The following is a 16,764-nucleotide window of genomic DNA, read 5'->3' as shown; positions in this document are numbered from 1 at the left end:
CCCATTCCTAAAAGCCAGCCAAGGGACTTCCCTGGTGGCCCAGTGGTTAAGACTCTGTACTTCCAATGTAGGGGGCACAGGTTCAATCCCTGGTCAGGGAACTATGATCCCACATGCCACGAGCCGTGGCCAAAAGATAATTTTAAATAAAAGTAAAAACGTGAGAATGACTCATTCTAAATATTTTGACTAGCATACTTTCCAAGTATTAACCACCATGAACTAGGATAATAGTGCTGACATCAATCTTTTCCTAATATGACTGAACGAGTTCTGACATAGGCATCTGTAAGTCATCTCAAATATAATAAAATTTGAAGGCAGGAGTTAGGTCACAAAATTTAAAAATATATATATTATATTAGCAAAGAGGTAGATATCTAAAAACTCAGAATAAAAGATCCTTAAAAATGATACGCATTTTAAAAACAAAACAGCAATACAAACTATAGGTATTAAATATATGTTTTCTAGGGTCTGCATGAAAGTGAAAGTGTTAGTCTCTGAGTCATGTCCAACTCTTGGCAACCCCATAAACTGTAGCCCGCCAGGCTCCTCTGTCCTGAGGATTATCCCAGGCAAGAACACTGGAGTGGGTTGCCATTCACCTCTCCAGGGGGTCTTCCCAACCCAGGGATTGAACACAGGTCTCCTGCATTGTAAGCAGATTCTTTATCTTTATCGTCTGAGCCCCCAGGGAAGACTACTTTATCCAAATTGAGAAAGTATTTGGAAATAAAAAAGGAAAACAAAACCTAAGAGACTGGATGACACTAACTCATAAATAAGAAATGCTCCATTAGCTATATGACCCAATAATTAGTTCACAATGACATGAACAAAATATCCAAATTTCAAATTCCACAACAAGTGGATAAAAAGAAAAAAGTTTTTTTTTAAAAAAGTCAGAGAACATACTTTCTTTGTGAATGTGTATGTTGAAGAAATTTCTCATGATGAAATTCACCATCTAGATTTACTTGGAGAAGTAGCTGAATCTCTACCTCAGCTAACACTGTAAATTCTATACTAACCAGTTAACAAAAGTTTTCTGATGTAAAAATTACTTCACTGAAAAACATCAGAAGCACTTTTAAAATTTAAATTTATTACCATCTATAGGAGAAGGCAATGGCAACCCACTCCAGTACTCTTGCCTGGAAAATCCCATGGATGGAGGAGCCTGGTGGGCTGCGGTCCATGGGGTCGCTAAGAGTTGGACACGACTGAGCGACTTCACTTTCACTTTTCACTTTCATGCATTGGAGAAGGAAAGGGCAACCCACTCCAGTGTTCTTGCCTGGAGAATCCCAGGGACGGGGGAGCCTGGTGGGCTGCTGTCTATGGGGTCGCACAGAGTCGGACACAACTGAAGCGACTTAGCAGCAGCAGCCACAGCATAGGAGTACTGGTCCACTTTGTAACCACCATTTGTGTACATAGCTTCTATTGTTGGACTATGGCTCTTAAAGCCAAATTCAGGTATTATCTAACTTTGTAGTAAGGTCTTATTCAAAGGATGTACTCAATAACTAGCGGATGGTTGAATGAATAAGGATGACTCGCTTCTTAGAAAACTAAAATACATCTTCTCCTTAACAGTTTAAACTGAGCTGGCTTTAGCATCAGGAAATCGTTAAAGATCTCTTTTAAAAATTTGTTTATCACATGCAAATACAAGTGAACTTATTCTGCTTTGCTCCCCCAAACAAAACCAAGACCAAAAATATAAATGTTTTAAGAAGGCACATTCAAGAAAATGTCTTTGCAAAATTCTAATTCAAAAAGATACATGCACCCCTATGTTCATAGTAGCACTAAATACAAAAGCTAAGACATGGAAACAATCTAAATGTCCACTGACAGATGAATGGATAAAGATGTGTGTGTACACACACACACATATACATATATATATATATATATACACACACACAATGGAATATTGCTCAGCCATAAAAAAGTATGAAATAATGCTTTGCAGCAACATGGATGCAACTAGAGCTTATTACACTAAGTGAAGCAAGTCAGAAAGAGAAAGACAAACATCATATGATATCACTTATATGTGGAATCTAAAAATACAACACAAATGAACCTATCTATGAAACACAGACTCATAGATATAGAGGACAGACTTGTGGTTGCCAAGGGGGAGGGGAGGGGAGGGAAGGATTGGGAGTTTGGGATTAGCAGCTGCAAACTATTATATATAGGATGGATAAACAACAAGGTCCCACTATATAGCACAGAGAACTATATTCAATATTCTGTGATAAATCATAATAGGAAAGAATATGAAAAAGAAAAAAATTTTGCTATACAGCAGAAATTACCAAAACATTGTATAATAAATCAACTATACATCAATAAATTCTTTTTAAAAGAACAAAACAATAAAATGTCTTTGTAAATAAACCTATAGTACACTGCCTTAGACTACTTCATGGGGTTATATGTGCCCCATCTCTGGAGGTTGGATTTTCCTTGATCCAGGAAACAGTAGGAAAGACTTCTTCAGTAAAAGAAAATCTAAACCAAATGACTCTAGTCTTCTCTCCCTATGTGGCTGAATACCCCCCTGAGGTTTGCCCTTCTACAGATGATTTTTCTTCCTCTTTACCAGTTAACAATCTGGTTTATATTCTTGAATAGAAGAGCAAAATTTTTTCTCATTAATAGTGATGACAATAATGAAATCACTCAATATTCAAATCTTCAAAGTGTCCCCTCCCTGATAAGAGCCATTCACTCGTGCCACACTTGGTAGAGATAGCTTCTTGACAGTGTAACACTGACAAATGACAGTCAACGACTATTACGGCATTCAGTCATGAAATCAAACCGGACTTCAACCTTTTCCAAGATTAATTAAATGCCAGAAGGCCAACCATTTCAAACCTTCCTTTCTAGCTGCCAGCAGGCAAATGGAAGCGAACTCTGGAAAGTACAGTAACTCAACAGAATTAACAGCTAAAATGAACTCTGGCTCTGCTTGTTAACACAATTTTCTTTGCCCCCAGCTCAAACTTAATATTCTGATGATTCTACTTTGTAGATTATCTTGTAGCAGCATTGCTCAGAAATAAAATGGTCTAAAAAGGGTTAATAGTCACTGATTTGGATGTAAAAGGAGAGTCTTATACAAACCAGCCAATGAAACACTATCCTGGAATCCTACAACTCCGTGCTGTGGAATTTTACCAATGAGCATCATCACTGCTACAGGTACAAAATGAAGATCAATTGTCTGGGGTGACTTCAGAATGCCAAACTGATGAAACCTTAATGGTATTAGCTCAATTAGATGGCAAGCAGTTTACACCAATTAAGGTAGGTGTAATTTTAGAACCAATTCACTAGAGAATGTTCTCTAACTGATATATCTTCTACACAGTCCTAAGACTACAGATTTCATTGCTTAAGATACAGCACAGATTTATTAGATCTGCAAAAGCCTTTGGAAGTTTAACACCTATTGGAACCATTGTCCTGGACAAGTAACGTCGTAACACCAATGAAAGCTGAGAGTTTAGGCAAATAACATTCAACTTTATCCTAAGGTATAACAGATCACATGGGCTTCCCTGGTGGCTCAGTGGTAAAGAATTCACCTGCCAATGCAGGAGAAGCTGGTCTAATCTCCGAGTCGGGAAAATCCTCTGGAGAAGGAAGTGGCAACCCACTCCAGCATTCTTGCCTGGAAAATTCCATGGACAGAGGAGCCTGGAGAGCTACAGAGTCAGACACTGAACGACTAAACAACAACGACAAATAGATCACATAGCCAAGAAGTAACTGCTCTTTCTTCAACCTGCATCTCCCAAGTTAGGAGAGCAATAGAGGTGATGCCTTAAAACCATAGCAACCTCCCCATTTTGGAGAAACTTCCAAACAAAGAAACAATGCTCACTGAATGATCTCTATGCAAATAGGTGGGGAAGTGAAATTTTCAAAAGGACTAAGGCAATTCAAAGGCTGATCCTCACCAGTTCACCTTTAATATGTTCACCCAAGCTTCCTGCCACAAAATGCCTTGAGACCACCACCACTAGGAGGCTAGAATAAAAAATAAACTCATAACTGATGTTTAAAGACTCAGATGGAAGATACTTCTAAGATCAGTGGATTAAAAAAAATAAGAAAATTTAAAGCAGTTTGTGTTTAAAAAGTTCTTACACCTATGGCTGATTCATGTCAATGTATGACAAAACCCACTGAAATGTTGTGAAGTAATTAGCCTCCAACTAATAAAAAAATTTTTTTAAAAGTTCTTACACCTATGATTAATAAAGAATCTAGCAAACTGGTCACTTACTTGATTTAAAGGGGAAGAAAGGTATAAATGAAGATGAATTCAGCTCTTGGTTCTCCTGCTCTTGCACTGTGTACTTATGGACAGGAACACTACTCACTTGTCACAGATGGGACATTTCTGCATGATAGCGATGCAGTGTTATAGTGGTCTTCTCCAGGTGACTCAGGAATAATAATAGATCATTTCAATCTACTCTGTGTGTGTGTGTTAGTTGCTCAGTCATACCTGACTCTTTGCGATCCCATGGACTGTGGCCTACCAGGGTCCTCTGTCCATGGGATTCTCCAGGCACGAATACTGGAGTGGGTTGCCATTCCCTTCTCCAAGGGATCTTCCTGACCTAGCGATTGAACTCAGGTCTCCAACATTGCAGGCAGATTCTTTACCATCTGAGCCACCACAGAAGCCCAAATCTATCCTCAGTTCAGTTCAGTCGTTCAGTTGTGTCCGACTCTTTGTGACCCCATGAACCGCAGCACGCCAGGCCTCCCTGCCCATCACCAACTCCCGGAGTCTACCCAAAGCCATGTCCATCGAGTCAGTGATACCATCCAATCATCTCATCCTCTGTCATCCCCTTCTCCTCCTGCCCTCAATCTTTCCCAGCATCAGGGTCTTTTCAAGTGAGTCAGCTCTTCGCATCAGGTGATCAAAATATTGGAGTTTCAGCTTCAAATCTATCCTAGACTATACCAAAAAGAAAACTATAAAAAGCAGAAGGAAAAAATCAGGGGGATTTAGAAGGACAGAAATGCTGGCCCCCTAAATGGTCTAAAGGTATATTATAAACATAAGATAACCATTTTATCAGAACTGTTGAACTATGTGCAAAAACTGCCCTATATATATTAAGTCCCCATTTGAAGACATGTTTTGGTTTTAAATCACATTATATTAAGGATATTGCTACAGCCAGAAACAGTCTTTACCCAAGCATACCACTGTGGCATAATCCTCACTATTGGGCCCAACTTCGAGTCTAAATTAGGGTAAATGTGGTCCTACCATGGGAAATGGAAACACAAACTAAAAATAAAACAAAACAAAAACACCAAACCCATTTATAATAATATTTCTTAGGCAAGCCCATGCATTTACCACCCTTTAAACCCACAGTCTGTTGATTTTTAAAAATCATGAATATAAAATAGATGTAGACCAGAGAGGTATATCTGATACCTATTTTCTCCTAGAAACAAGTACACGTTCGGCCATAAATCAAAATCACAAACGTAACAGAGCATCACAAAAGTAACACATTTTAGACTAGAGAAAGGACACAACCATTTTCTAAACTGACTTGGACATTGTAGATTGTGTGTGTGGACGTGCTAAGTCACTTCAGTCATGTCCAACACTTTGTGACCCTATTTGTGACCCTATGGACTGTAGCCCGCCAGGCTCCTCTGTGCATGGGATTCTCCAGGCAAGAATACTGGAATGGGCTGCCATGCCCTCCTCCAGGGGATCTTTCCAACCCAGGGATCAAACCTGGGCCTCTTATGTCTCCTGCATCAGCAGGCAGGTTCTTTACCACTAGTGCCACGTGGGAAGCCCTTGTGGATTGTAACTGAACACTAACTAGCTAAACTAAAATGATCGCTTTTTGCTCTTTTCTCCTTTGTAACAAACAATCCAAAGCTTGAAAATGCCTCATTCTTTTTCTCAAGCACCACCGCAAGAATCCTAAACCTACCATAGTACAATATTGCAGAAGCTAGAAGCCAGACTCATTTGGCCATAACTATATAGTTAGACCAATTCCTGAGTTCCTCTGGCCTCTCCCTTTACCAAAAAAAAAAACAAAAAGCCAGTGACATTTATTTTTTCCTCTAGTTCCTTGTGCTAGATGGTAGGTCCTCATTGTTTATTTACTTTATATGCAATAGTGTAGTATATGTTAATCCCAAACTATTCCTCCCCCCACCAATGCCATTAAGAGGAGAACGGCCTGGTTTCCACTACCACCATTGTACAACAACAAATACTAAATTGAGCAGAGATCTAAAGATGAAACAAGTCTGGGTGGAAAAGTGGCCATTTGAGAAGGGCCAGATTTCTGAAAGTCCTACCTACACGTGTACTACTAGCTTCAGGGCACTGCAGGCCCTTAGGTCAGAGCAGCATTAAGCTACAACAAATTCTAGTGCTCTTAGATATTTTTGTGCTGAGTATCACACCTCCTCCCCAATTTCCTAAGAGGAGTAACTATAGCCTTGAATCTGTAATCATGCATATGTGGCCACATGAATGCAGTCCTGCATCACAGTTGGGCTGAATTATTCCTGATTAGCTTTGCCACTCCAAGGCTCTTTCAGAAACAGCAGTGGTTCTCCAGAAGGTCTCCTCCAAACCTACTCAAAAGGATAATCAAATGAACGGTGTGATGAATACGGACGTAATTGAGACACTTGAAATTTATCACCCCAAATTTAATCAAAATGATTCAGTTAACAATAACAAAATATGAGAACTGTGGTAAAAGGTTCTCCACATGACACACCACCCTCTTAATACTGTCAGGTCTGCGCTACCCGTTATAGGAAGAAACACCAGCCACCGTGGCCACCATGCACTTGAAACATGGTTAATGCAAACAGAGATGGGCCAAAAGTGCGACCTACACACCGGGTTTCAGAGACAGACTGCAAAATAAGAATGAAAAACATTTCATGCATTTTACCTCTTTTTATCTTTCAATGTGGGCACCAGAAAAATGAGGCTCACATTATATATATATATATATATATATATATATATATATATATATATATATATATATATTTTTTTTTTTTTTTTACTTTTTAAATGTTTTTGAACAAATTTTATTTTGCTTATTTTTGGCCATGCTGTGTGGCATATAGGATTTCAGTTCCCAGACCAAGGATCGAATCCATGCCCCCTACAAGTGGAAGCATGGAATCTTAACCACTAGACCACCAAGGAAGTTCCATTTTTTTTTTGGAAGTTCCATTTTTTGACATTTTTAAAAATCAAAGTACAGTTGATTTACAATGTTGTGTTAGTTTTGGGTGTACAGCACAGTGATACAGCACAGATATATATATACACACACATATATCTGAATCACTGAATATATATATATTCAATTATATATATTATTTTTCAGTTTGCTTTCCCTTATAGGTTATTAGAAAATATTGACTATAGTTCCCTGTGCTATACAGTAGGTCCTTGTTGGTTATTTATTAGTATTTTCACGTTCTATTTCTATTGAACAAAATGGTTGCAAACTTTAGTAAGAATATAAAAGAGAAAAATTTGAAATACACAGCATAGTTCTTGTCTATATTTAGGCTTCTTGGCCCAAGCCAAAGATTATCTAAGACCTAAAAGTGAATGGCCATCAAAAACAGCTATAAAAATGCAAAACATCCCTCATTCCACTAATCTCCTTAGGTCAGAGGTTCTCATTTGTATTCGGCCACAGGCAGAGGTGCTCTGGGTCTCTCTCAGTAAGGCTCTCATAACCCCCCTCCCCTGCTGCTAGTTCTGTCTCCCAAGAAAGCCAGGCTTCCCAGGTGGTGCTAGTGGTAAAGAACCTGCCAATGCAGGAGATGTAAGAGATGTTGAGTTTGATCTCTGGTCCAGGAAGATCCCTTGGAGAAGGACAACAACAACAACAACACAACAACCCAATCCAGCACAGCAACCCAATCCAGTATTCTTGCCTGGAGAACTCCCATGGACAGAAAAGCCTGGTGGGCTACAATCCATGGGGTTGCAAAGAGTTAGAGACGACTGAAGCGACTTAGCATGCATGCACCCAAGAAAGCCACTCTGGCAGGTGGTCTAGAAAAGCAAGTGGGGACAGAATTTAGCAATGTACAGAATTTAGGAAGAAGAAAGCACACTGGGTCAGAGTTCTCAATCTATGCATCTTGGAGATGTTAACATTTTTCAGATTGTCAAAATCACAATGAGGTAATACAGTTGAAAACATCTTGTGAATGATGAACTTAGGGTGTGGCGATAGGTGTGCATAGATCACCGGCTAACCACCTGCAGATGAGTAAACACAGCCAAGATTCTCAGAGACATGTTGAGGCATGTCAGGGCCAGATTATCATGTAAAGTCTGGATGTCTCAAACTTATACCAATGCTTTAGTGACTCCAACTGCAGGTCTCCTGGGGGGGAGGGGATAAAGTCTTCTCAGTGAAACTCAGCTCCTTTGTTAAGGAATAAGCTCCTCTCCCTGGAATGTCCCTTTCAACTCCTGCCCTCTGTAGAACCCAGCTCTCCTCTGAGGATCCCATGTCTTCTGTGGCCTCTGCTCCTACACCCAACACACTCATGGCCATGAAGCTTCTTACAATCTTTATTATGACCCAGCGCCACTTCCAGGCCATTGTCCTTCCACTTGTGAACAGCTGATGCTCAGACCACACTCTACCACTTCCTATAGAGTACCAATCTCTGTATGTTTTTAAAGATTGACAAGTGGTTGGCAGTTTTACTCTCCACTCCATGCCCTAACGGGGCTTCCTTGGTGGCTCAGATGGTAAAGAATCCACCTGCAATGTAGGAGACCCAGATTCCACCCCTGGGTCGAGAAGATCCTCTAGAGAAGAATACTCCATTATTCTTGCCTGGCAAATCCCATGGACACAGGCTATAGTTCATGGGTCACAAAAAGAGTCAGACTCGACTGAGGAACTAACACCCACCCACCCATTCCCTATCACCCAGGGTGGTTTCTTACTTTTAGCATCTCAGGCCTGAGGTATCCCCCAATGGAAATGGTCTTTACCTCCATATCACTGCTGCCATCTACTCCTGTGGCCACAGCCCAAAATTTGTCAGCACCTGGAAACACTCACCATCCAGAAGACTAAATTCATATCCCACTCTATATCCATACCCTCCCATTTTCCCATCTCTCACTTCCTTAGTGTTACTAATTTATTCATTGGTAAGTCAGCCATTTATTCAAAATCTGCCAGGCACAATGCTGAGCACTGAAAGAAAAACTAGTAGTGAGCAAGAAACACAGTGTGCCATGACACTTTCACATACTTTCCATCCTTCATGAATTCCTGACACTACCTCTATTATCTCCCTAGTATCTCTTTCCCACTCTCCACAAGGTTTTTTTTCAAACATCCCCTCAAACCACCAACCCACCTCATGAAGTTCCCACAGATAACTTATTTCTTAATAGAGCAAATCCCCTATATATGAACCTTCAAGGTGCAAACATTCAAAGATGCAAACGTGTGTTCACATGTCCAATCACATAAGGTCACATATCTGTTGAACATTGTCACGTGCATGCATCCTCTACAAGTGGTTGTGCTTTTATGGACTTTACTGCACATTACTCCATGGAGTACAGTTCAGTTCAGTTGCTCAGTCGTGTCCGACTCTTTGTGACCCCATGAATCGCAGCACGCCAGGCCTCCCTGCCCATCACAAACTCCCAGAGTTTACTCAAACTCATGCTCATCGAGTCGGTGATGCCATCCAGCCATCTCATCCTCTGTCGCCCCCTTCTCCTCCTGCCCCCAATCCCTCCCAGGATCAGGGTCTTTTCAAATGAGTCAACTCTTCACATGAGGTGGCCAAAGTATTGGAGTTGCAGCTTCAACATCAGTCCTTCCAATGAACACCCAGGACTTATCTCCTTCAGGATGGACTGGTTGGATCTCCTTGCAGTCCAAGGGACTCTCAAGAGTCTTCTCCAACACCACAGTTCAAAAGCATCAATTTTTTGGCGCTCAGCTTTCTTCACAGTCCAACTCTCACATCCATACATGACCACTGGAAAAACCATAGCCTTGACTAGACAGACCTTTGTTGGCAAAGTAATGTCTCTGCTTTTTAATATGCTATCTAGGTTGGTCATAACTTTCCTTCCAAGAAGTAAGTGTCTTTTAATGTCATGGCTGCAGTCACCATCTGCAGTGATTTTGGAGCCCCAAAAAATAAAGTCTGACACTGTTTCCACTGTCTCCCATCTATTTCCCATGAGGTGATGGGACCAGATGCCATGATCTTAGTTTTCTGAATGTTGAGCTTTAAGCCAACTTTTTCACTCTCCTCTTTCACTTTCATCAAGAGGCTTTTTAGTTCCTCTTCACTTTCTGCCATAAGGGTGGTGTCCTCTGCATATCTGAGGTTATTGATATTTCTCCCTGCAATCTTGATTCCAGCTTGTGCTTCCTCCAGCCCAGTGTTTCTCATGATGTACTCTGCATGTAAGTTAAATAAGCAGGGTGACAATATACAACCTTGACGTACTCCTTTTCCTATTTGGAACCAGTCTGTTGTTCCATGTCAAGTTCTAACTGTTGCTTCCGGACCTGCATACAGGTTTTGCAAGAGGCAGGTCAGGTGGTCTGGTATTCCCATCTCCTTCAGAATTTTCCACAGTTTATTGTGATCCACACAGTCGAAGGCTTTGGCATAGTCAATAAAGCAGAAATAGATGTTTTTCTGGAACTCTCTTGCTTTTTCGATGATCCAGCAGATATTGATAATTTGATCTCTAGTTCCTCTGCCTTTTCTAAAATCAGCTTGAACATCTGGAAGTTCTCAGTTCACGTGTTGCTGGAGAAATTTGAGCATTACTTTACTAGTGTGTGAGATGAGTACAATTGTGCGCTAGTTTGAGTGTTCTTTGGCATTGCCTTTCTTAGGGATTGGAATGAAAACGGACCTTGTCCAGTCCTGTGGCCACTGCTGAGTTTTACAAATTTGCTGGCATATTGAGTGCAGCACTTTCACAGCATCATCTTTTAGGATTTGAAATAGCTCAACTGGAATTCCATCACCTCCACTAGCTTTGTTCGTAGTGATGCTTCCTAAGGCCCACTTGACTTCACATTCCAGGATGTCTGGCTCTAGGTGAGTGATCACACCATTGTGATTATCTGGGTCATGAAGATCGTTTTTGTACAGTTCTTCTGTGTATTCTTGCCATCTCTTCTTAATATCTTCTGCTTCTGTTAGGTCCATACCATTTCTGTCCTTTATTGAGCCCATTTTTGCATGAAATGTTCCCTTGGTATCTCTAATTTTCTTGAAGAGATCTCTAGTCTTTCCCATTCTGTTGCTTTCCTCTATTTCTTTGCATTGATCGCTGAGGAAGGCTTTCTTATCTCTCCTGGCTATTCTTTGGAACTCTGCATTCAAATGGGAATATCTTTCCTTTTCTCCTTTGCTTTTTGCTTCTCTTCTTTTCACAGCTATTTGTAAGACCTCCTCAGACAACCATTTTGCCTTTTTGCATTTCTTTTCCATGGGGATGGTCTTGATCCCTGTCTCCTGTACAATGTCACGAACCTCCGTCCATAGTTCATCAGGTTCTCTGTCTATCAGATCTAGTCCCTTAAATCTATTTCTCACTTCCACTGTATATTCATAAGGGATTTGATTTAGGTCATACCTGAATGATCTAGTGGTTATCCCTACAGTAGCACAGTTTATTTCAAGGCCAGGATATCTGGAAGCAAGTGTAAAAGCTGTGATGTAGCTGGTACTTCTGTACCTTTCAAGACATCACACTGTAAGATTAAAAACGTATTTTTTGTTTGCTTTTTATGTATTATTTGTGTGACAAGTATTATAAACCTATTACAGTACAGTACTATATGGCTGATTGTGTTACTTGGGTACCTCCGTTAACTCTGTTGGACTTACAAATTGGACTTCCGAACATGCTCTCAGAATATAACTCGTGCCTATGTAGAGGACTTCACAAAGAACAATGGAAGTCATCAGAAATAAAGCTCACCGTAACTTCCTGCCAGACCTCTAAAAGTTCTTGTAACCACACTGCTCCTTCCTCCCTAAGATGTGTCCTTCCACCTGTTCAAGACTAACACTTGCACCCGTGCTCTGAGTCCCCTGTCCCAGGCTGTCTACACCATTCTTTCTCCCATCCACTTAATCTTCAGTCTTTCACTGAGTCATCAATGTACAGTAGCTACCTTCATGTAGACCTAGCTGCTCATACGGTTAAGCCCCACAAACGTCTCCTTTAACATTATTTCTCTTGTTCATGTGGAATTATATGGTGGCTATTTAGCAAAGATGTCCTCTCTTGCAGCCAGCAGATGGGGAACAACAGAGGATGATATGGGATCAGGGTTCAAATGTCAAGTCTGCCACTTACCAACTAGGTGATGGTGAGCTGGTCTCAGGACTTACACACATTACGGGAGATGCTAATAAGAACCTCTTACACTGAACAGGGCATGAAATGTATCTGCTCCATGCCATGGGAACTGGTGATGGACATGTGGCTAGTGCTCCAAAGTCTACAAAAGTATCATGTTTACAGGCGACGAGGAACTGTTTTTCATTTTCATATCTCCCACAAGTAAGTAAAAGATCTGGAAAATCCCAAGGAGGCTCTGTCTCCTCCCAAAAACAAAAAATTAGGACAGATGTCTACAAAGTATTTTTAAGTCCCTCTTAGGAGAATTCTCAACCCTTGGTTGCACATTAGCATCACATAGGGCTCCCCAGGTGGCGCTAATGGTAAAGAATACACCTGCCAATGCAGGTGATATAAGAGACGCAGGTTCAATCCCTGGGTCTGGAAGATCCCCTGGAGGAGGAAATGGCAACCCACTCCAGTATTCTTGTCTGGAGAATTCCATGGATAGACGAGCCTGACAGGCTACAATCTATGTGGTCACAAAGAGTGGGACATGATTGAGCATCTGAGCACATGGGGAGTTTTCAAAAATCCTGATTCCTGGTTACCACCCAAAACCAATTCAATTAGACTCTCTGGGGGGTGGAACCTAGGCAGCAGGGTTCCCCAAACACCCTGGGGACACCAATGTGCACCCAAGGTTGAGAACCATCACCTGCAATGACTTTTTGCTTTTTAATTTGAGTAAGCAAGCTACAGAAAGATTAAATACAGTACTTATAATCAAGCCAGATTCTGCCTTGATTTGTTTCTTCTCACCTTAATCTTTTAGGGTCTAGGAAATATTTCTAGGCAACAATTTTTAGTTCAGAGGCCATTAATACTGAAACCTACTTCTAAGGTTACTCAGAACTCACAGGTCACTGTGAGCTTACTCAGTCCTATTGAGACCCTAGTAACAGCAGTCAACATTTATTAGTTGGAAAGCAGAGAAATGTCTCCACTGCTAACATGCATAAATAATTTAATAACCTGAAAATAAATATAATAATTTGCCCTTCCAAAGCACCTTGCATCATGAAGCTGGTTTTCAGGGTCTCAAGAGATGTACCTGGTCAGAAACCATCTGGCAACATTTCCTCTGGCTGGTAGACTTGATACAGCTTTATGATTCACAGTTTTAAATAACAGTACTCTTGAGGGCTGAGGATTGTGGTTGACTGGAGAGAAAATGGAAATGCTGAATGGAAAATTATGGCTGATATATTATTTGGTTGCACCTCTTTCCTGGAGCCAGCCTGGGCTATTATGACTCTATAAATAATTCCATTGAGATGGCTGGGAAAGGTACCACCCCAAAGTTCACACAGCTGTTTGCTGAGAAAACAAGAATCCATGATACCTGGGTGGGAGACCCTGGACTTATGGCCTCAACCTTCAAATAAGTGGGTGACAACGTGTTTCAATTCTAAAACTGGGATACCTATTTCTCTTCATGTCACCCTTGGTGAGGAAGGGGAAGAACATGAAGAAATATCTAGAAAATAATTTGGGAAAGAAAGAAGTGGGAGCTTAAGGAAGGGTACAACTGCAAGTAGAACTGGTTCTTGGTGGGTCTTTGTTGTTGAAAGAAGAGGATCAGGTGAGACTGGGGACACATTGAGTTGGAGACATTGAAATAGATAAGGCAGCGGGACAGGGGTTTGGATTTCAGGAGAAAGTCTGGGAGTTTGGGGGATTTACTTAGTATTTAAAAAGCCGTGACATAGAATAAGGTCACTGAGGGAACTACTTTCAAGAAAAGGGGCACACACTGAGATCTGGGACCCAGCTACATACAGATTGAGAAGAAGATGACCTAACAAAGGAGGCTGAGCAAACCAGTGAGTTATAAGGGAAAGCCAGAGAATGGGGTGCTTTGGAAGCCAAGTTAAGAAAAATTCCTAAAATGTATGGCAAGCTTTAAAACTCTCAGCCACTGAAGTTCAGTCCTATTCTTGCTTAACTGGGGGAAAGGAAGTTGAGCTCCAGGAAGGCCTTTGATCTTACTCACCACATGCCCTTCGCTCCAGTAACTTATCTCGTCATTCCAGTGAAAGCCAAGCTTCTCAGAAATCATCGGGTCTGCCAGTCACACTTACGAAGGGGAATAAATAAAATGAACCGTGATCTTGTACAACACAGGGAATTCAGCCAATATTCTATAATGACCATAAGTGGAATATAACCTTTAAAAACTGTGAATTGCTATGTTGTACATCTGAAACTTATAGAGTATTGTACATCAACTATCAGTTCAGTTCAGTCACTCAGTCGTGTCCGACTCTTTGCAACCCCATGGACTGCAGCACTCCAGGCCTCCCTGTCCATCAACAACTCCCAGAGCTCACTCAAACTCATGTCCATCGAGTCAGTGATGCCATCCAACCATCTCATCCTCTGTCATCCCCTTCTCCTACTGCCTTCAGTCTTTCCCAGCATCAGGGTCTTTCCCAACAAGTTGGCTCTTTGCATCAGGTGCCAAAGTATTGCAGCTTCAGCATCTGTCCTTCCAATGAATATTCAGGAATGATTTCCTTTAGGATTAATTGATTTGATCTCCTTGCTGTCCAAGGGACTCTCAAGAGTCTTCTCCAACACCACAGTTCAAAAGCATCAATTCTTCACTGCTCAGCTTTCTTTATGGTCCAACTCCCACATCCATACATGACTACTGGAAAAACCATAGCTTTGAATAGATGGACCTTTGTCAGTAATGTCTCTGCTTTTTAATATGCTGTCTAGGTTTGTCATTGCGTTTCTTCCAATGAGAAAGCATCTTTTAATTTCATGGCTACAGTCACCATCTGCAGTGATTTTGGAGCCTGAGAAAATAAAATCTGCCACTGTTTCCACTGTCTCCCCATCTATTTGCCATGAAGTGGTGGGACCAGATGCCATGATCTTAGTTTTTTGAATGCTGAGTTTTAAGCCAGCTTTTTCATTCTCCTCTTTCACTTTCATCAAGTATACTTCAATTGAAAAATGAATGAATTAAATAAAATTTAAAAAAATATTTTAATGACCAGGATCACACTTCAATGTTTACAAAGTGCTCTCACACAGGCCCCCCATAGAACCCTACAACCTTCCTGTGACATAAGAAGGGGTTGAACCCAAATGTGCAGATTGAAATTTAAAAAAAAAAAAAAAACTAATTCCATTGCAATTTGTTCAAAGTCAGCCATTTAAGACTAGAAAATCTTGATGAGAATTTGACTCCTCTGACCTCAGATCTCTGGATTCCACCCCCCAAATCATATTGCTTGCTGTGTAAATGAGGAAAAAACCAACTTCTTCTAAACCTCAATAGGCAAGTTTCTCCCGGAAACAGAGAAGTACACAACTAATATTTGCACACTGCTTAATGGATCATGCTATCAAGTGCTCATTACCAAAGAAAGAAAGAAAAGAACCAAGCCTCAACTGAATGAGTTGTTGAAAGCAAAATTAAACAGATGCAAGAATTATGGCTGTTTTTCTTTGCCTCGCCATCATCTTACATTACACTCTACTGAAGGTGAATTGCCAACATGATTATCATCTCTACTTTTCCAGAGCTTCCCTGGTAGATCACATGGTTAAGACTCTGCCTGCAATACAGGAGACGTGGGGTCGATCCCTGGGTCAGAAAGATCTCCTGGAGAAGGGAATGGCTACCCACTCTAGTATTCTGGCCTGGAGAATTCCATGGACAGAGGAGCCTGGTGAGCCTCAGTTCATAGGGTCGCAAAGAGTCAGACATGACTGAGCAACTAAACACTTCACTTCGACCTTTCCAAGTAGGACTCAATCCTGATCTAAAGCAAGGTATCATGTACTAGCAGAGTCTTAACCAAAGTTACAGCTTTTTATTTAGTATCAAGGAAATTCAGTTATTTGTAGCCTTTCAGTCCCAGGCAAATTAAAGAAAGTTTAGATCCTAGAAGTAAGCAGGAAAAACTTCAAATTCTTTTAAAAAACTAATTTCAAGACTGATAACCGATATACTGGCCAAGGCCTGCAGCCTGAAAATTTTAGGACTTGCTTCAAAGATCTAGAAGCAGAGTACTACATCTGTTTGTTGTTTAGTCACTAAGTTGAGCATGTCTGAATTTTTGCAACCCCATGGACTGTAGCCCACCGGGTTCCTCTATCCATGGGACTCTCCAGCTAAGAGTACTGGAGTGGGTTGGCATTCCCTTCTCCAGGGGATCTTCCTGACCCAGGGATTGAACCCCGGTATTGAACCCAGGTATTGCACTGCAGGCAGATTCTTTACCATCTGAGCCACTAGGGAA

General features: G+C 41.0%; 1 protein-coding gene and 1 non-coding gene across 2 annotated transcripts in view; one reads left to right on the top strand and one right to left on the bottom strand.

Moving 5' to 3' along the window:
* TSPAN7 (tetraspanin 7) overlaps positions 1 to 16,764 on the bottom strand; it is a 127,517-nt gene that overhangs the window by 56,326 nt on the left and 54,427 nt on the right. The window lies entirely within an intron of this gene.
* On the top strand, positions 29 to 101 carry TRNAG-UCC (transfer RNA glycine (anticodon UCC)). Its single transcript has one exon. It is a non-coding gene; the product is annotated as a tRNA-Gly (tRNA).

Source organism: Muntiacus reevesi, chromosome X, assembly GCF_963930625.1.
Source record: "Muntiacus reevesi chromosome X, mMunRee1.1, whole genome shotgun sequence".
NCBI classification, from domain to species: domain Eukaryota; kingdom Metazoa; phylum Chordata; class Mammalia; order Artiodactyla; family Cervidae; genus Muntiacus; species Muntiacus reevesi.
The sequence above is the reverse complement of the archived record's forward strand: the minus strand, read 5'-3'. Positions and strand labels throughout refer to the sequence as shown.